At 40.9% G+C, this 21,204-nt stretch overlaps 3 long non-coding RNA genes across 4 annotated transcripts in view; 1 reads left to right on the forward strand and 2 right to left on the reverse strand.

Annotated features, from left to right (window-relative positions):
* The window catches only part of LOC146429315 (uncharacterized), a 30,787-nt gene extending 18,486 nt beyond the window's left edge, over positions 1-12,301 (reverse strand). The window contains exons 1-2 of one of the 2 annotated variants that reach the window (XR_014855809.1): positions 12,138-12,301; positions 5,187-5,298 (exon numbers count right to left, since the gene is read on the reverse strand). This is a non-coding gene — a long non-coding RNA (uncharacterized LOC146429315). Of the gene's footprint in view, positions 1-5,186; positions 5,416-12,137 lie in introns of those variants that run through there. The other variant, XR_014855808.1, reaches the window with a different exon arrangement.
* LOC146429321 (uncharacterized) lies at positions 571-1,961 on the reverse strand. Its single transcript, XR_014855811.1, has 2 exons — positions 1,906-1,961; positions 571-738 (listed from the first exon to the last, which is right to left on the reverse strand). It is a non-coding gene; the product is annotated as an uncharacterized LOC146429321 (long non-coding RNA).
* A 1,061-nt stretch (positions 12,302-13,362) lies between the features above and the next one.
* Positions 13,363-14,280, forward strand: LOC146429322 (uncharacterized). Its single transcript, XR_014855807.1, has 2 exons — positions 13,363-13,588; positions 14,132-14,280. It is a non-coding gene; the product is annotated as an uncharacterized LOC146429322 (long non-coding RNA).
* The last annotated feature ends 6,924 nt before the right edge of the window (positions 14,281-21,204 follow it).

Raw genomic sequence — 21,204 nt, forward strand, 5'->3', positions numbered from 1 at the left:
CAGCCCCCAGTCCCTATTGCTGAGTCCCACCACAGGCTTACAAAACCAGGATTTGGGCTCCAGAGCTGACAGGTGTTGTGTTGTCCAGGGCAGCACTTGGCACCACAGGGCTGTAGGGGGCTGTGGAGCGGGTGGGGGGCCGTGGCCTGTTAGCTGAAAGGAAGGATGAGTGAGAGGTGTTGAGGGCAGTGGGTGAGGCAGCCCCCTGCATCCCAGAGTGCCATTGAAAGCTCCCCCTTTCAGGGTGTGCCTAAGAACATCTGCTGTGTAATCTTGTGCCTGCAGGAGGAATTTTTGCCAGAGCAGCTGTGTCTAACCCCAAGGTGAACCTATATCCCATACGGGCCTAGGTAGGATCTGGGCTGGTGACAGCCGTGGTGTAGTTGCCTGTGGTCCCCCAGAACCCAGATTTGAGGTCAGAATTTGCAATTTTTGTAATGTAAGAAGGGGTAGCACCAAAGCCAGAAGTTTTTATAAGTTCAAAGTGTGTCTGTTCAGCATTGAAATGGATACATACTTGATCAGGAGAGTTTTTTAATGTATTTGGTTAGATTTTACAGACATGGGGAATTTCTTTGAAGGCATAGAATTTCATTTATTTAGTGTATTGTTTGTATGAATACCTGGAGGTTTTCTACAGCTACAGAGCGGCATCTCGCATCTGGATTTTGTTCCACGGTGAGCCAGAGGGAGAAGCAGCACTTCCCAAATTCTTCTGGAGCAGTGCTAATTGCGGTCCTTTAAACATGCATTAAAAAGGCCACATGTGAAATGGGAAGAGCAATTACGAAAAGAGGAAAAAGAAATGTTGAGCTAGGGAGGTGTTGCCATTTTTCTGCTGTTCTTTTATGACAGTGATCTTGTAGGCAGTAAGAAAAGTATTAGGATTTGAATAATGGAGGGTATGAAATGGACCTAAAGTGTAGGTAAGGAAAGGAGAATGTTATTGTAAAATCTTCCTTGGGGCACCATGCAGATGAGGCAGAGAGAGAAAGAGTAATGTGTGTCCTGCATAAGCTTGTCCATGCAAGGCCAAAGCAGAGAGAAGATTTTAAAGTGCAAACACAAGTGTTGTGTATATAAATGAACCAATGAAAGAGCTTAACTTATAAGGCAGGATGATATATAGGACAGAATGTAAAAAAAGAATAAATAGATCTATTAGCTGTTCTGTACAAAGTCTAATCAGATATTAGATATTAATGTAAAGAGAAGTTTGATATGAGTAGATGTGTATGGTTAGAGTGTAGAAGTCTGACGTGATATTGAAGTGTCAAAATGTACAAGTTGAACATTGTAAATATGTGGCTTGTGTCTTAGCAGAGGTTCCATAAGTGTCAATGGATTTGTATTTTCTATAATAAGTGCAAATAGATATAATGTAAATAGATGAGTGTAAGTATATAAAAGCTTAGCGGGTGGGAATAAGAAAACAGTTTTGAGAAAAGGTTTCGTTGTATTGCTTCATAAATCCTGGAAGATTTCCATTTCTCGGAAGGTCCAAACAGTAGAATGTTTTTCATAGAGTGCACAGACCGATGCAGCCAGAATCCAAAAGTGTGCAGATTGTCACGGGCATAAAGAAAATCCAAAAGCCATAATTTTCATGTTGAGGAAAAGCACTGGAGTGTCGTCACATGTAGAATTTTGAAAAAGCAACCTCCTTGTCTGGAAATTTCACATTCTAGATACGGAAAAAAGCACCAGGCTGCCAAACACAGCAGGGTGTGGTGACAGTCGGTCAGTTTGGAGGTATGGCCGTGGGTGATCTGGTGCTGGGGCAGTTAGACAGCAGGGTGTGGTGACAGTGGGTCAGTTTGGAGGTACGGTCGTGGGTGACCCGGCGCCAGGTCAGTTAGCCGGAGCGCTTTGATTATCGTGGGTGCATCTGCTGCCACCGGTTACCTGGGGAGTTCCACTGCTGCTGGGGAGTTCCACTGCTGCTGTCATTGCCACCACGGGCCTTGGCATCGTCCTGGCTCAGAGGTCGTTCTTCCTGGCTTTTCTTTGCCGCCTCCCCAAAGTGCTGCTGCCTCCCTCTCCACCCTGCCCTGCTGTGGCCAGCTGCAGCGTGCAGAGGGTGTTGTGGCTGTGCTCTGCCGGGTTCCCTGTGTGGAAGCAGAGAAGCTGCAGTGGTGGCAGCATCAGTCCTTGCAGGAGATCCTGCATTCATTGGGGTCAAGTGGCTGTCTTGACAGTGGTGAAGATTCTTGAGAGCTCTTATGCTGTCAGGTACTCCCCAGAGCGTGTCCTCGAGGTAGAGAGAAGGAGATGTGGCCACGGTCGTTGCTGTGGAGGAAGAAGAGATTTGATGTGGTTATTGTCCTCGCTTCCTTTAATATCATTGGTGCAGTATTTCTATAGATGTGGTGTCCTGAAGCAGGAGTTACAGGTGTTGTTGTGGGTAGTGAATAATTGAAATGAATGTAAAGAATGGATTGTTATGATTGCTATCAGTATAGCTCGGTGTTCTTAGTCCCACAGCAGGTTTGTAAAAGGTTCAAACAGTCCTTTTTTTTCCCAGAAAACCTGACTGAGTGGAGTGAGGTAACACAGAGGCGATATAGTGTATCTTGAGGCTTGTTATGAAGTGTTGTCAGATGGTTTTTATGATGTGAGGAGGCATTTGCCACGGTGTGCAGGTCAGAAGGGTGGAAAAGTTTGTTACGTGTGTAAAAGAGGCACCGTTTGCAGCCAGGTTCCAAATGTGGTATTGTACCTGAAAAGTGTGCATGCTGCAGGAATCCTGTCAGATGAAAGGTGTTAAGAAGCAGAGGTCTGTGTGCACTTGGATTCCTCCAAACTGCCTATCTTACACGAGAGTGGTGATGTGCCATTCCCATGGAAAAGAGCCATTGTTGCCCCCAGGTTCCCATGGGGAAATATGGGATTTTGTATTGTAAAGTTGTGCAAATGTCAGGATTTGTGCCAGACAGAAGCTGCTAGGAGGTAGGCCTGAGGCTGGCCTTGGACTCCTGGGTGTGTTATGCCCAGTGTGTGCAAGGATTTCCTAGCTGTTGAAAAGAGGCAGTGGTTTGAGCCAGGTTTGATCAGCAGGAAGAGGGAGGGAGATCACACTTATGAGCAATGATGAAAACCTTTTCAGGGAAGAGATGTCAGAGTCCTATTTCAAAGAATAAATATCTTGTGTGGCTTACGTGGCAAATAAGAAAAATAGATGAAGAATAGTCTTGCCACTGAATTCTAAAGAAGTCATCAGTGAAGGTGCTGACATATAAACCTGAGTTTTCTCCCTAGGTTTTGAGAAGGATCCCTGTCAGACTGCAGCATCTCAGGCTAACCTAATACCAGAACTGTGGTGACCAGAGAGGTGTTAATTGCATAAAGGGAAGCAAAGTATCGCTCATATGTTTTGGTCACAGTGAGTTCATCCACACCAAACAGTTCTATCAGAAGCGTGGCCTGGGCCGCTCACACGTTCAGATGGAACAATTATACAACCACCACCTGCAAATGTTCCCTTTGGGATAATATTTTTTAAACTTTTTTTACTTTTTTTTTTTTTTACTTGCTTCTCTCTGATCTGGCCGAGTGGTACAGTGAGCGGAACAGAGGCTGAGAATCGGCCACCATGTGAGCTGTGTGGCATTTCCTACAGTGGTTGAAGTAAACCTTCTGAACCATCTTTCAGTGTGTCATACAGGGAACAGGGGAGGATGGTTATTGCAGTTATTGTTTCCTCAGCAACATGAAATATGTTATTCCTTTAAGATGGCATTGAAAGAGTTAGCAAAACTGTTTTTTTTTCTCTTAGGCCATTTGAAAGCCAAATTTCTGTACATGGATAATTGATGAGGTGCAGTTCTGTAAGGCTCATGTAATGGAGCCTTACGAATCAGAATTAATCCTGAAGTGTATTTCTGCAGGCTATCCACGTGGTATGCAGTTCACACACAGGTAATAAGCATGTGCAGGTATGTATGCACCTTATGTACTGTCCAGTATTAGATAAAATATTTGGAGACATGTGTACCAGTTTTGAGATCAGCATAGCCACATTTGTAATGTAGGAAGTGGTAGCAACATCATCTAAACCCGAAAGTTTTCGAGAGTTTAAAGCGATGCTGTTCTGTATTGAAATTGATACAGACTTGATGTGCCAATATTTCTATGTATGAACACAGATTTGCAAAGCATGGGAACTGTTCTCCAAGCGAAAGTATTTCATGAATTTTTTCTACTCTTTCTAGCCATACCTGGTGGTTTGTGCACCGATGGACCGGCACCTTCTGACTGGATTCCGTGCTCTGATGAGCAAGGTAGGGAAGTAGCAGTTCACAAGTCCTTCTGCAGCAGCGAGAATTGCAGGCCCTTAAAGGTGCATGGAAAAGAGCAGCTATGAGATGGGAAGAGCAAATAGATAAAGAGTAAAAAACAACATCTTGAGCTAGGGAAGTTCTACAATTTTTCTGTTGTCCATTTATGATTGTGCTCTTCCACGTACTAGAAAAAGTTTCAGGATGTAAAGAATTTAGGGAATGAAATGGAAATGAAATAGAGGGTATCAAAGCAAAAAGGCCCTGCTAAATATTCTTTGGGAAACTATGGCCATGAATGAGAGAGACAAAGAACAAGGAGTTTCCTGAATGAATTTACAGAAAACAAATCCCAGTGCCTCTTTCTAGGTAAGTGTGGACATTGGCTATGTTGTAAAAGAGGAACTGTAATTTTCAGAAGTATGCAGAGGTATGAATAAAAAGCTCTAACCAAGTGCAAAATGTCAGAGGATACAGGCTTCCAAGCTTCCCTCAGGTGCAGTTTTCTGTGCTTGGTACCAGCAAGCCAGGGAAGAGGGAAAGAACTTTGAGGTTTTTTTCCCTTAGGGAAGGACATGTGTCCAGGTGCCTGCAGTGCATTGTTGCTTCAGAAGTGTCGTTTTTGAGCCTCACTATCAGTAAGAAGTAATTGTTCACGTGTTGTCGCTGGAGTAGCTGAAGCATGTTCCATAATTACCAAATGCAGGCAAGCCAGCTCTTGCAGGAATATTGAAAAGATTATCTGCCTTGCAGCAAAGCTGTTGTCTACCTTTCTGGGTGGACATTTATAGCCAATGCCCAGTACACAGTGCCTTCCGAATATAGTTGTGAAAATGAAGGAGATGACCTAGATAGATAGTAAAAAGGAAGTGTTGCATTGAAGAAAGGATAATTGAAGAAAGCACCCACCTTTCATGTGGATCATCCCAGAGCTGTAGCCACAATGTCAGGCCTGTAAGAATTTCTTGCCAAGAGTCAGAATGGAGTTCAGAAGTGCTGTAGAAGCAGGTGGTTTGACTTGCTAAAGAAGAGAAAGAAATTATATTAATTTACCCAATGTGGAAGGCTTTGTACATTTTTTTTCTTTTTGCAGGTATTAATGTAGTGTCCTGCAACAAGAAAAAAAGGGTAGGGAGGGGTCAGGCAATAAATGTGTTTTGGGTTAATGATAAGATTTTTTTTTTTTCAGAGTGAAGGGTTTTGATTTTTTTTTTTTTTAATAGAATTTTTTAGATGGAAGTGAAGAAAAAATTATTTATTTAATAAAATTACGCAGAGTGTTTTATAAGGCACAGGGGAAGGGAAAAAAATAAGGTGAAAGGTAGTTATTTAATTTGATTAAAAAGTGTTTTTTTTAGATGTAGTTTTTTTTTTTTTTGTTCCCCACCCGGGGCCAGGTGGAGTTTTTTGGAGAGTTTTGTTGTTTTTTGTTTTTTTTGGATTTTTGGGTGGTAAAGTAGATTGAAGAGAAGGGGTTTAAATGAGGAAAAAGAAGAAGAATGGAAAAAATGGGAATAGAGTTTATTTTGATTTTTGTTTAGTATGTAGTTTTTGCTGGGTGATGAATTTTTTTTTGGCGTAAGGTTTGGAGAAAATGTTTTTAAAATAACTTGTGGTTTTTTTTGTGGCTGGGTGTAGTTAAAGAGATAGGATTATATATTTTTATATATTTTTTTGGGGGGTATATAAGTTAATGATAGGGGATAAAGGATTATTATATTATTAATTTAAGATATTTTATTTTTTTTATTTTATAGTGTTGGTTTAAGGTTTAATATTTTTTAATTTTAAATATATATATACATATATAATTATGCATAAATAATGTTATGAATGGTGAATGGTGGTATGTTGTTATTTTAATTTTATATGTGGTTTTTATTTAAAATTAAATTTTTTGGAGGGATATATTGTGGTTTTTTTTTTTTTTGTATTATTTATTAAGTATATTTTGGTTTTTGGGTAAAGATAATTTTATGGATGGGTTTGTTTTTATGTGAGGTAGAATTAATTTAGATAGTTTTTTTTAACAAGTTTTTGGTATGTATTGTTGGGATTTTATTTTTATTTATTGTATGTAGAAGTTTAGATTGGGTAGGATTTGTTTGGTTGATGGAGCCTCGGGTATTGATTAATGAGGTGGTTTTTGTTAAATGTTGTTTTTAATTTTTGTAAGTTTTTTTATTTAATGTTTTTAGGGTGGTTTTTAATAGTTTATTATATTGTTTTATTTTGTTAGTGGTTGGTGTATGATAGGGAATGTGGTATATTTATTTAATGTTATGGTTTTTAGTTTAGTTGTTTATGAGGTTATTTTTAAAATGAGTTTTGTTATTTGATTTAATTTTTTTAGGGGTATTATGTTTTTATAGGATTTGGTTTTTAAGGCCTAGGATGGTGTTATGAGTAGTGGTATGAGGTATAGGGTAGGTTTTTAGTTATTTAGTGGTGGTTTTTATTATTGTGAGTATATAGTGTTTGTTATGGTGGGTTTGAGGTAGTGTGATGTAATTAATTAGTTAGGTTTTTTTATATTTATATTTTGATTATTTTTTATTATATTATAGGGGTTTTATTTGTTTGGTTTGTTTGATGGTAGTATATGTTTTATAGTTATGGATAATTTGAGAGATGTAGTTTATGGTTAGATTTATTTTTTGGTTTTGTGTTTATTTATAGGTGGTATTTTTGTTTTGATGGTTTGAGGTATTATGGGTTTATTGAGTTAGGAATAATTTTTTTTTATGTTGTTAATTTAAGTTTATTTGGGATATTTTTATTTTTGTAGTTTGATTTATTTGTTTATTGTTTTGGTGTTTTTTATTAGTTTGATTTTTGGGGATATGGGTGTTTATATGGTGGATTTTTATAGGTAGTTTTTTTGTTTGGTTAGCGATGTTTTTTTATTTTTTAGTTGTTTAAATTGGTTTTTTTTATGCTGTTAATTAGTTTTTTTTTTATTTTTTTTAGTTAATTTTATAGAGTATTGATTATTATTTATGAATTAGTATAAAGGTAGAGTTTTGGTTATTTTTTTTTAGTAATGTTTAGGGTTAATTGAATGGTTTTGAGTTTAGTGAATTGGCTTGATTTACTTTTTTTTTTTAGTTTTTGTAATTTGTTGTGTGGGGTTTTATATAGTTGTTTTTTATTTTTGTTTTGTTTTTATAAGATGATAGGAATTATTAGTGAAAAGAGTGTAGTGTGTTTTATTTGTTGGTAGTTGGTTGTATGGTGGGTTTTTTTTTTGCATGGGTTATTTGTTTTAGTTTTTTTTTTTTAGTTAGATTAAAATTTTTATTTTTAGGTTAATTTGTAATTATTTTTAAAATTTTAGGGTGATTTAGATTTTTTTATACAGGTGTGCTGTGTGATAAGGGTAATTTATTTGCTTTATGTGCTATTGGTGGTATGATGAGTAGAGGGAATTTTTGTTTTAAATATTTATTTTAGTATTGGTAGTTGAGGTGTTAGGAGGAGTTGTGTTTTTGTGTTAATTATTTTTGAGGTAGTTTGGATTTTTTTATATGTTGTTAGGATTTTTTTTTTTGTTGGGGTGTAGTTGGTTTTAGATTTTTTGTAATTTTGGTTTTAAAATTTTAGTGGTTGGTTTTGGGTTTTATGAGGTATTTTTTGTTAAAGGTTTTAGGATAGGTTATGGTTTTTAGTTGTAGAGTAAAGTACATTTTTTACTTTTGGTTTTGTTTTGATTGGGTTAAGGGTTATTGTATGAGTAATTTTTTGTTTGATTTGGGTGAAGGTTTGTTGTTGTTTAGGGTTTTAGTGGAAATTATTTTTTTAATGGGTAATTAGGTAGAGAGGATTTATAATTTGGCTGTACTCAGGGATGTGTATTTTTTAAAAGTTTATAGTTTTTAGGAAAGTTTGTGGGTTTTTTTGGTTGGTTGGGGGGATATTGTGATGATTTTATTGATAATTTTATTAGGAATTTGATGTTGTTTATTTTGTTATTTTATTTTTAGGAATTGGATTTTTTTGGTAGGTTTTTTGATTTTGTTTTTTTTTATAGTGAAATTGGTTTTTAGGAGAATTTGGATTTTTTTTTTTAAATTTTTTTTGTTGTGTTTTTTTATATAATGATGTTATTAATGTATTGTAAATGTTTTGGAGTTTTATTTTTTTTAATGTAGTTTGGATTAGTTTATGATAAATGGTGGGATTGTGTTTTTATTTTTGGGGTAATTGGTTTTAGGTGTATTGTATGTTTTTTTAGGTGAAAGTAAATTGAGGTTTGTATTTTGTTAGAGGAATGGAGAAAAATGTATTTGTAATGTTAATAGTAGTATATTATTTTGTTGCTTTGGATTTTAGTTTATATTGGAGTTTTAGTATGTTTGGTATAGTAGTATTTAGAGGTGGAGTTATTTTATTTAAGGTATGATAGTTTATAGTTAATTTTTATTTTTTTTTAGATTTTTGTATACGTTAGATGGGGTTGTTAAAGGATGAATGGGTTTTGTTGATTATTTTTTGGTTTTTTAGTTTATGGATTAGTTTGTGAATGGGAATTACGGTATTACGAGTTGTTTGGTATTGTTGGCGGTGTATAATTGAGGTTGTAATTGGTATTTGTGGGTTTTTTTTTTTAGGAGTTTTATTGTAGATGGGTTTTTTAAAAGTTTAGGTAAGGTGTTTAATTGTTTTATGTTTTTTGTTTTTACAGTAGTTATTTTAAATGTTTATTTGAGTTTTTTTTGGTTTTTGAAATATTTATTTTGGAGGAAGTTTATATTTAAAATATATGGAGTTTTTGGGTTAGTTATAATGGAATGGTTTTTTTATTTTTTTTTAGTTAGGTTTATTTTAGTTTTTATGAGGGTTAAGTTTTGTGATTTTTTTGTAATGTTGGAAATAGAAATAGGTTTTGTTTTTATATGTTGTGATGGTATTATTGTGTATTGTGTATTAGTGTTAATTAAAGTTTTGTATTTTTGTGGTTTTGATGTGTTAGGTTATTGAATTTATACTGTTTAAAAAATTTGGGTTTTTTTGGTTTTTACTTGGTTAGAGGTAGGGTTTTTTTAATTATGGTGGGTATTTGTGTTAGAGGTTTTTTTAAGGGAATTAAATATATTGAGTAGAGTTATTTTTTTTTGGTGGAGTTTTTTTTGAGTTTTGTTTTTTTTTAATTTACGTATTTGTTGTGTTAGGATAGCAGTGGGTTGTTTATTTTATTTGTTTATGTTTTTTTATTGTTATATAGGAAATATTATAATTTATGTTGAGGGATATATTTAGTTTTTATAGCTGAGGAGTGTTTGCGTGGGGTAGTAGAATTTTTGGTTTGTATTGTTGAGATTTGGAGAAGGTTGTTTTTAATTTTTTTATTGAGTTTTTTATGATTTTTTTTTATTTTATTTTTTAGTTTTTGTAGATTTGTTTTTATAGTTGAGATTTTTGTATTTATTGGGTTATGTATGATATTTGTATATGTTTGGAGTTTTTTTGTTACATTATGTATAGTTTTATGTTTGTTATTTTGTTTTATAATGGTTAAAGTAGAAGTATATTTTGATGGTTTAAGTTTTAGGAGTTTTTGTTATATTATAGGTGTATATTTTATTTTATTTGGGTTTATAATTGGATTTGGGTTTGTTATGTTTTTGGAGAAGATAATTTTTATTATTGTTATTTTTTTTAAGCGTTGAATTTTTTGTTTTACAGTTTTTTATTGAGTTTGTTGTGAATAGAGATTGTTGGGATGTAGGTATTTTTTTTTTTTGTAGTTTTGATAGTTCGTTTTTAGAGGTTGTTGTAGTTAGGTTTATTTTGTATAGTTTGGTTGATATTTGGGTTACGTGATATAGTTTTTAAATGTTTTGTTTTAGTAGGATTTAGAAGTGTAATATTGTTTGTAGTATTTTAAAGATGGATTAATTAATTAATTATAGATTTATTATTTTTTTGGATATAATTTTTTTTTAGGTTGTGAAGGTTTTTTATATTTATGGATTTAATAATGATTTTTGATTTAGTTGTTGGTTTTGAGGGTCCCTCCCTATTGTTATTTGGGTGATTAGTTTTAAATTGGGTTTTTTTGTTTTTTGTAATAGGAGTAATTGTTATTGGTTTAGGTTTTTTTATTTTTTGTTTTATAATATTTGATAGTGTATGATAAGTATATGTTAGGGTTTAATATATTGTATTGTAGTTGTTTTTGTATTTTTTTTTAGATATTTTTTTACTTTAGTTGGTTTTGGGATTTGTTTGGGGGAAATTTTTAGTTTATTGGATTAGAGAATTTTTTTAAAGTTTTATTTATGTTTTTTTATATTTTATATTATTTAATTTTTTTTATATTTGGATTAGGTGTTTGTTTTTGTTTAGTTTTTTTTTTTTTAGTTTTTATTTTGGTAAAATTGAATATTATATACATGGAAATTTTTAGGTAAAGTATTTGTATAATTAAGTTAATGGTTTTTTTAACATTTAGGAAAAATTGAATATTTTTAAAAGTTGATATACTAGATTTAAAGGGAAAGAGATGGGTGAGGAGTTAGGAAGTTTCACTCTCTACTTTTTTAACAGGTTGGGTAATATTATTAATAAAACTCTAAAACAGGTTACTAAAACTAGAGGAGGAAATTAACAGAGCATGTACATCTTTAACTGTTTTTCATACTTTTTTACAGATTGTTAGTATTACACACATTACTATAACAAGTTGGAGTTGTGTCTCTGATTGGTGGAAATTATATATTAGGGACAGGATTGTTTTTACTTGTTGGTAGGGAAATAAATTTATGTGCTAAACAGACAGTATTATATTAAATAATTTTTTATCAAACAGCATAGTGATTATTGATGGTTGTAATTTAATATCAAGCGTTTAAAACTAGAATGTAATTATTAGGGGTTTTTTTTTTACTTTTTTTAATTTTATAAAAGGTGTAGAACAAGTAATTAAGGCCCCGTAAGTTGGGCGCCAAATATGTCGCGGGTTAATGATAAGATTTTCTTTTTTTTGAGAGTGAAGGGTTTTGACACTTTTTTTTTACTTTTAACAGAATTTTTTAGATGGAAGTGAAGAAAAAATTATTTATTTAATAAAATTACGCAGAGTGCCTTATAAGGCACAGGGGAAGGGGGAAAAACGAGGTGAAAGACAGTTATTTAACTTGATTTAAAAGTCTTTTTTTCAGACGCAGTTTTTCTCTTTTTCGCCCCCCCACCTGGGGCCGGGTGGAGCTTTCTGGAGAGCTCTGCTGTTTTTTGGCTTTTTTGGGTCTCCGGGTGGTAAAGCAGATCGAAGAGAAGGGGTCCAAACGAGGAAAAAGAAGAAGAATGGAAAAAACGGGAATAGAGCTCACTCTGACCTTTGTCCAGCACGCAGTTTCTGCCGGGCGACGAATCCTCCCCCGGAGCAAGGCTTGGAGAAAATGTTTTCAAAACAACTCGCGTTTTTTTCTGCGGCTAGGTGCAGTTAAAGAGATAGGACCACACATTTTTACACTTTTTTTTTTTTTGGGCATACAAGCCAACGATAGGGGATAAAGGATTATCATATCATCAATCTAAGACAAAATGTAAGGAAATGGTCCTGCATTTTTAATTGGAAGCATGCAAAAATAAATTTTCAGAGCAATATAGCTGGTTGCTAGTGTGAAATCTGTGTAATAATATGTTGGAGTATAGGTATCTGTATTTGTAAGTAGTATATGTTATTTGTGTGTGTGGTGTTAGTTGTTTGTTGTGTATTTTGGTGTTTGTGGTAGCTGAGGTGGTTATTTGTAGGTTTGTGTTGGGCTTTAAAAGGGAGAGGGGGTTGCGTGTTCTGAAGCAGGTGAATTTTGGGGTTTTTGCGTGTTTGTAGTTGGAAAAAAGCGTCGCTTGCGGCACGCTGGTGGCCCCGTCCTGCGTGGCAAGTTCCCTCCCCCCTCGGTTCTCCCCCGCCGCTGGACGGCACCCCATTTTCGGAGCGGTCCGTGGGGAGTGGTGTCCCGCGGGGCCCCGAGCCGGCGGCGCCGCTCTCCCTCCCCGGGCTGGGGGCCGCCGGGTCAGCCCCCCCCCGCCCCCGCTCCGACCTGTGTCGCCGCCGCCGCCGCCATACGCTGCGTGCCGAGGGCCCCTTTTAAGGGACCGGGAGAGGCGGGGGGAGCCATATAGTCGACAGCGCCAGTGCCCGCCCCGGCACACGCGGATCCCGCCAGCCCCCCGCGCCGTCCACAGCACCGCACGCTTCAGCAGAAGCCCGCAAAGCCCGGAAAATGCTGCGGTGGCACCCTCGGACTCCGCATTTTGTTCAGGCGGCACAGTAGACGCATATTGCCTCAGAGAAGACCCCGCGGCCGCCCTTTTTGAACTCGGCAACACTGCGCATGTGCGAACGATGCCGACGCCATTTTGGTAGTCCAATGCACCGCGCATGTGCGAACGATGCCGACGCCATTTTGGCACTCTACTGCACTGCGCATGTGCAAATGATGCCGACGCCATTTTGGTAGTTCACTACACTGCGCATGTGCGAACGATGCCGACGCCATTTTGGTAGTTCACTGCACTGCGCATGTGCGAATGATGCTGACGCCATTTTGGTAGTTCACTAAACTGCGCATGTGCGAATGATGCCGACGCCATTTTGGTAGTTCACTGCACTGCGCATGTGCTAACGATGCCGACGCCATTTTGGTAGTTTACTGCACTGCGCATGTGCGAATGATGCCGACGCCATTTTGTTAGTTCACTGCACTGCGCATGTGCGAATGATGCCGACGCCATTTTGGTAGTTCACTGCACTGCGCATGTGCGAATGCTGCCGACGCCATTTTGGTAGTTCACTGCACTGCGCATGTGCGAATGATGCCGACGCCATTTTGGTAGTTCACTGCACTGCGCATGTGCGAATGATGCCGACGCCATTTTGGTAGTTCACTGCACTGCGCATGTGCGAATGATGCCGACGCCATTTTGGTAGTCAGTGCACTGCGCATGTGCAAAATAGGGGCGCCGCCATATTAATGGACCCGCGCTATAGGTGACTGCCTTAATCGCCTGATCGAAATTAAAAACTCGTATTTCACGCTTTTGGGACATTTATGCACTCAGCAAACAGCTTCAGGGGCGTCCTCTATACTGTCCGCGTCGCCCACGGGCGGCGGCAACCGCGCGAGCGGTGGGAAAAAACCGGAATTTGCCGATCGCTTTCGGGACAAAATGGCGGCCGCGCCGAACCGCAGCGCGCACACCCGCCCCCAAAGACCACTCCGCACCTGTCCGCAGCGCCGGGGAAGCCCGCCAAGCAGCCGAATCGCCGTTTTCGGGGTCAGGACTTCGCGGCCGCCATTTTGGTAGTCCAGTGCACCGCGCATGTGCGAAATGGGCGCCGCCATATTAATGGACGCGCCTGTGCTTTTCCGGCCGCCGCCATCTTTTGTACGGAACAAATTGGGACCCGGCGCTATGGGTGAGTACTTTAAGCGCCTGATCAAAATTAAAAACCTGGATTTCGAGCTTTTGGGACATTTCTGCAGTTGCAAAGCAGGGTCCTGGGAATTACAATTGCTCTGTTACATCATAGTAAATGTGCACACTCAGCTAGAAGTAGGCACTGGGAATTGTCTTCTGTGACTTCATTCAGGAAACTGCTGCTTTTTTCTCTCTCTAATGCATAGGCACAGTTTCCCACAGAATATTTACCACTGGCCTTTTGCTTTCATCCCCCTTCTATTTTATTTCCATTTCATTCCCTAAATTCCTTACATCCTGATACTTTTCTTACTGGCTGGAAGATGACAATCATAAATGGACAACAAAAAAATTGCAGATGTTGTTTTTCACTTTTTCTACTTGCTCTTCCTGACCGATATGTGCTCTTTTTATTGCATCTTGAAAAGACTGCAATTGCCAGTGCTCAGGAAGGACTTGTGAAGTGCTACTTCTCCATCTTGGTCACCATGTCACAGAATCCAGCCAGAAGATGCCAGTCTGGCGCCGTACAAACTTCCAGGTCTGGGTAGAAAGAAAAAGTTCATGAAGTACTTTACCTCGGAGAACATTTTCCATGTTTTTAAAATCTGGCTGAATAGATAGAAAAATTGGCACATCAAGCCTGTATCCATTTCAATCCAGCATCACTTTAAACTGTTAAAAACTTAGGGGGTTTGGATGATGGTGCTACCACTTCTTAGATTACAAATTTGGCTCTGCTGATCTCAAAACATTTTTCCAAATTTTTTATTAAATACTGGACACTAAATAACACGTTCAGCCTTAGACCTGAACATATTTTTTTCCTGTATGTAGGCTGTTTAACCCATGCACAGCCTACTGAAATTCACTTTAGCATTAAACCTGATTCATGTGGCTCAGTTCTGAGAGCCTTCCTGAATTGCACCTCCTGAAACGTCCACGTACAGAAATTTGAAATGGCCTAAGAAAAAAAATACAGCTTTACTGATCCTTTAAATGCCATCTTCAAGGAAGCTCATGTCTCATTTTGGGGAGGGAAGGATAACTACATTCCCCTTCCTCCCCTGTGCCCTACGTGACACACTGCGAGACGGTTCAGAGGGTTTAGCTCAGCCTGAGTAGGAAGCGCTGCACAGCTCAGATGGCGGGTGCTTGTCAGTATCTGTTCCACGTGCTGTTCCAGTCAGCCAGGTCAGAGGGAAGCAAGGAAGAGGCTCAAAGAAAGAGTTCGGAGGTAGCGGTTGTATAATCATTCAGTCTCAATGTGCGAGCAGCCCAGGCCACGCTTCTGCTGGAAGTGTTCTGTGTGGTTTAACTCACGTTGCTGTGACCAAAACACCTGAGCAACACTTTGCTTTCCTTGGTGCATTTAGCACATCTCTGGTCAGCACACTTCTTGTATTAGGTTATCCAAATACACTGCAGTCTGACGGGATCCTTCTCAAGGCCTGCTGAAAGCACTTCAGTTTAAATGTCAGCAGCTTCACTGCTCATTTGTTTAGAACTTAGCAGAAGCACACCATAGATCTATTTTTCTTACTTGCCGTAAGAAACAGAGGGTATATTGAGTCTTTAAAATAGGACTCTGACATATCTTACCTGGAAAGGTTTCCCTGATGGATCAGCAGCGTGTTCTCTCTCCCTCTTCCTGCTGCTCACTCATCCCAAAACAGAACCTGGCTTTAACTGGTGTCTCCTTTCAACAGGTAGGAAATATTTCCACCCTACAGCCTTGCACAGTGTTTGGACAAGAATCCCAGGACTCCAAGGCCAACCACAGGCCTAGTTCCTGGCAGCTTTAGTCTGGCAGAAATACTGCCATTTTCACAATTTTAGGATGCAGAATCCCACATTTGGCTCTGGGCACCTGGCATGGAACAATGGCTCTTTTCCACAGGTAGGAAACATCTCCACCCTCCTGTCATGGACACACTTGCAAATGCAACTTGACCTAATCAAAACCATCTGGCAAGGCTTAATAACAACACAGAAGATACAGTACATCACATGTGTGTTACCTCACTCACTTCAGTAGGGTTTTGTGAAAGGGAAAACCTGACCATTTGAACCTTTGTAGAAACCTGTTTGGTGGGATTAGGGACAGCAAGCTATATTGGTATCAATCATAGAAATAATTTCTTTGCATTGATTTTAATTTTTCACTACCCAGCATGACAGCTGGAAGTGCTTGTTCAGGGCACCAAATATAAACAAATATTGCAGCAATGATATTAAAGGATGCAAAACCGATAACCAGCTAAAAAGTGTTCTTTGCCCAAAACAATGATGGCAGCCACATGCCCTTCTCTCTACCTGGAAGACAGATCTTGGGGAGTGTCTGACAGCACAGGGGCTCTACACAATCTTCACCACTATGTTGACAGGCACTTGCCCACAGTAAAAATGCTTACTCTACATTTTTTTTATTTTAGGTGGGACTGTGGGGCACAGGGGGCTGGATCAGGCCCTGCCCCGAGAATCTCTCAGTCATCCTTGGATAGAGCTGAGGGGCCAGGGGCCCCCAGCCCCTCCACAACCCCCTCGGCCCCGTGATGCCAAGTTCTGCCCTGGGCACCAGCACAGCTGTCAGGTATAGACGTGCGCTCCCGATTTTATAAGGTTTGCGTGGGACTCTGCAATGGGGAAGGGGGGGCCACAGCTGTCCTGGGCTGACATTGGGCTCTACTGCCATGCTGTGTTAACAATGGATGGGGTAGCCAGACAAGCTGGGACTCTGCCCATGTCCCATGGGATCACCCCCCATCCCACTTGGGGTTCACCACTACAGCCCCATCCCACCCTGGACAAACTCTCACACTCCCAGGGGTGACAACATGGGCAATCCCCTCAAGCTGTGCACCCCCTCTCCATGTCCCTGTGTCTCTGTGACATCTCCTCCTGTGTCCCGGCTCTGCCTCCCACACCTTTCTCCCTTCCACGACTCCCACTGCCTCTCCCAGCATCTCCAGCTTCTTGCTCTCACTTCAAAGTGTGGGACACCCCGTTTTGGGGGAGGACATGTTTGGTGCCAGGGTGCTGTCCAGACCCACCGAGGCTCTGCCAGGACAATGAATGTGGCAGGTACCAGCATGGGCATCAGGCTGGGGGCAGGAAGGGGGTGCCACCGTGACTCCTCCAAACACCCTCATGTGGTTCTGGGGGTCCACGCTCAGGGTGTCAGTGCTGGAGGATGACAGAGACTCCCAGATGGCAGGAGAAGGTCCAGAGCTAGGTGCTGCTGTGGCCCCAGTGCTGGAATATTTGGATCCAACTGACCCCCCTGGTCTGCAGCCATTGGAAGGGGCTAGGCTCCTCTTCAACAAGGAAGCCCCTGATTCCTTCACTAATCCCCTGACTTTCTCACAGGGACCACGCCATGATCATAGGGAATATGGGGAAGAGAGAAAGGTTCTGGCAACTTCTTGCCAAACAAGTGGTCTGGTCTCAGCTTGCCTCTGCTGATGGCTGGGGGGACGTCAGGCTGCTTAGTGACACTGGGACCTTTTATGCTGTCGTGGGGGGTCAGCGCTTTGCGGTATCCTTCCTGCCAGGAGACCGGGGAAGGCAGGAGGGACCACCATGCAGACCTACACTACAGGGTGCCCCTCATTTGTGGCACATCAGACGGACATTCCTGAGGCAGAGGGATGCCCCTGCTTCAGAGGGTAACATTAGGCAGAGCAGGGGGTACCACAGCAATCCCAGGAGGAAGTGACAAGCCTGGGAGCACCACATGGGCCTCTTTGGGCTCAGGGTGGCCATGACAGGACACAGGCCACAGGCCACATGGGCTGAGGAGCTGAAGGGGACAGGCACACAGTCAGTACCTGCTTTTGAGGGGACACACAGGCTGGAGGTAGGCGCTCTTTGGGATAGAGTGGAAGCCCTGACCTGGCGTCACCACAACAGCCACCCACGCCATAACTGGGAACACCACACTTTCACCATTCCCAGCACAGATACAGATGGGGATCTTCGGTGAATCGTTTCTCAAGTGCCAAAAACCACATTGAAACACTGAAAAACTACAACCTCCCCTATCTGATCGAAGTATATCACATCTGTACCTGCAGCTCCAGGCCAAACAAACACACACACACACAAAGAGACATTAGACAGGATGTGCAACAAGGGGACACGACAATGAGAGAAAACTCTCAGAGAGATGACTGCAATGATCGAGAGGATGCGGAATGAGATGGCCCAGGCGAGACTGACGGTGAGCTAACCAGGCCCAAAAAACCCCGGCAGAAGATGCTAACGTGATCACATTATGAAAAGCTCACCAAAATGGCAAAGATGGAAGCCCGTGAATCACGAAGATAGGGACAAGATTCTGACCACACACCCTTACAAGTCCTAGCCTGCTATAATGGATCACTGCCATGTACAGCTGTTGATACGGCTTAGAACAAGACTGTAAAAGTCTTCCGACTCGATGCTTCTAAAGAGATGTAGAGATTCTGATGCACACCTGAGCTCGGGCATTGAAGGTTCAAAGATATCGGTGCCAAGCCGAGGAACACGGAGATCAGAGATGGTAAGGATGGCCTGGCCTTTTAGATAATCCCCTCAAAGGGGTGAGGCAAAAGATATGCAACGCAAGACACACAAAAGACAGGGAACGCACGGTAGACAAGCGATGCGACACACACCAGGACCGCCCTGCCCTGCGCAACTCTGCGTTGTCATCAGAGTCCCTTTACGTGACCTAAGGGGCCCTTTTTTGGACATCCCCACGTCCAAAGCTAATACAAAAATCCCTCCCGGCGAGTCCTGGCCTGGCACCCGGCTTCCATCCCCTCTGTGAGTAATAGTGCTTGACTTATCCCTTAGACATCCAGTGATGTGAATCCGTGTCTGGTGACAAAGAACACCTCCTTGACATCTCGGAAGTTCCTGCTGTCACCAGGCAATTCTCTCTCTTAGTCTGCTAAAAAAAGAACGCCAAACATCAACGCATGAGCTAAGCGGAACATCAGCAATCTGTTACAAGAACGGTCAGTCACAATGATCAAGATGGCTGTGAGATAATGCTACGTTCAGAACGCTCCACGCATCCTTACAAGCCCTAAGACGTTACAACTCACACCTGGAAAGGATGGATGGCAATACAGCCGGGAACAAGGCCTCAAAACACATCTGACTCCACACTTCCAATATGCGGTTCCAAGACACGGCTGAGACAAGAATAAGAACAAATCACGCTGGCATCGGACCGAGAAGCGCAAATATTTGAGAACCCAGAGATGCCAACCGACGCTCGCAATAAAGCACAACAGACAGAGACAATTGATCTGAGACATCCCAAAGACAGAGCAGACGACAAAAGACGCCAGACAACGTGACACAAACTGGAACTGCTCCGTGCTGTGCATCCTTACGGTTGCAAACAAAGTAAAGCTGCTGCCGCCTCTGGCTCTACTAAGAAGTCCCTCAGAGAACATCTCTTTCCCTGAGCTAATTTTTAGATCTCTCACAGGAATTTCCGGCCTGCTACCCCGCTGTCGTCCCATCTCTGGGTTATGGCCCCCAACTTATCTTTTAGACGGCCGGCAACAGGAATCCACGCTGGACGCAAAGGGAGTCCGCCTCGGCTCTCTCGGAAGGCCCCGGTATGGCTGATGAGCTCCTTAGTTGGCTACGAAAAAGAAAACCAAAGTCAATGCATGAGTTTAGCGGCACGTGGGACAAATCCCCACAATCCAGCCACTTGCCATTTCTTAAGTGCACTTAGGCCTTTAAGTCTCCAGCTTCATCCCCACTTGAAGGCTGTGGGTGTCATTATGATGGACACCTGGGTTACCGAGAGGTAGAATTACGTGCCGTTACTGTGAGGAGGGGGTGTATTTGCGCGCCTCAGCACACATAAATGCACCTGCTGGTCTTGGGGAAAGGTCTTACGGGGCCCCTCAATGGACACTATTTCCCACTGTGCTGCCTTCAACCCCTCACCCCACCCCCCTGTAATTCCTAACCTAGTGCCCTGCTCACTCTCCTTCTCCTTGTAATGATCCTCACCTTACTTACTGGAAGCCTCAGCTTTGGATGTCATCTTTGACAAGAGGCAGGTCTCTTTTTTGACATGATGAATCTGCTGAAAAAGTTTCAAGCGCCACACTTAACACAATCAGGAATTTCAGGAAGTTCCAATGCTTCTTAGAAAAAGAAAACCAACATCAAAATACAAATTCTGTTAAATTACAAAGCACAAAAGCATCTTACCAACTCTGAACATACAACCCAAAATAATGAGCTTAAATACTCACTGCATTCAGCACTACCTTCCTCACCATGTCTTCAAAGCCTCTCTTGCTTTAGGTGCCAAAAGCACCTGCTTGAAAAAAACTGAGCTGAAAAAGCCCCTTCCTTTAAATGAGAAGACAGCTCTGACTCCAGTGAACTCCAGAGAGAAAATAAACCCCTTAGCCAAAGGCTGGGGTTAATATACTCCTGGCTGGGCCCGCCTCTCATTCCCAGCATGCCTGAAAAAAGGGAGGAGGCAAATACCATTGGGTATCAAAGCCCTCAGAGCAGCTGTGGCTCTTAAGTTCCTCTGACTTAACTTTCTGGTGAGTAAAGGGCTTGATAGAGAAGAAAACTCTTCAGGGAAATTACTATACTTTATTTTTTTATACAGCTGCATCAAGCAAAAGGGCGTAAATCAGGTAAGAAATAAAACTTTGTGTTTTGGCAGCATAGCTGTGTAAGTTGAATAATTTGTTGCTAACTTGTAGAATTATTCTTTGCTGATTGCTAAGTAGTATTCCACATGTGACCTAAGTGGGGAAGATTAGTAACGATGTGAATGTTGTACCGAGCTCTCTAATTAGGGTGTTACACATTATAAATAAGAGTGAGAAAAGCAACCGACTTTTGCGGGCCATTGGGGTTAAGAATGCGCAAAGCTCGCTCCCATATGAGACTTCTGGTACCGGGGTACAGGTAGAAGCGTTTGCTGCTCCTTGAAAGGCGGGGGGGGCAGGTGGAGAAGAGTCAGCTGCTTGTTCCCTCCCCTATACAGCCTATTGTCTGCCCTAAAACACTGGGGTGCCAGGCTTTCATTTTTGTGGAAAAGAACCAGTCTTCTCCGCCACTATTTTGAAATCTGAAATAGAATTCCGTTGGCACTTTGGAACTTGGTGTCCTGGCATTTTGAAACTGGGTCATTTTGGCATTTTGAAACTTAGTGTTCTGGTACTTTAAAACTGACACTTTGCAACCTGTTTTTCTGATGGTTTGAGATTTGTTTTTCTATTATTTTGAAACTAGCTTATTCTGGTGTTTTGGAATCAGATTTTGTTTGGGGGGTTTTTGGTGTTTTGGAACCTAATTTTTCTAGGCCGGTTTTTGGTATTTTTTTAAGCCCGGTTTCTTTATTATTTTCTGGAGGGGGGGTTGTGCGTGTTGGTGTGGATTTAGGGCTTTTTGTTTGATTTTGGTTTTTCTTGGCTTTTTTTTGATTTTGGTTTTTGTGCCTTTTTTGTTCTGTATTTCA

This window comes from Lichenostomus cassidix, chromosome 19 (assembly GCF_008360975.1).
Source record: "Lichenostomus cassidix isolate B80296 chromosome 19, HeHo_3.0, whole genome shotgun sequence".
Lineage (NCBI taxonomy): Eukaryota > Metazoa > Chordata > Aves > Passeriformes > Meliphagidae > Lichenostomus > Lichenostomus cassidix.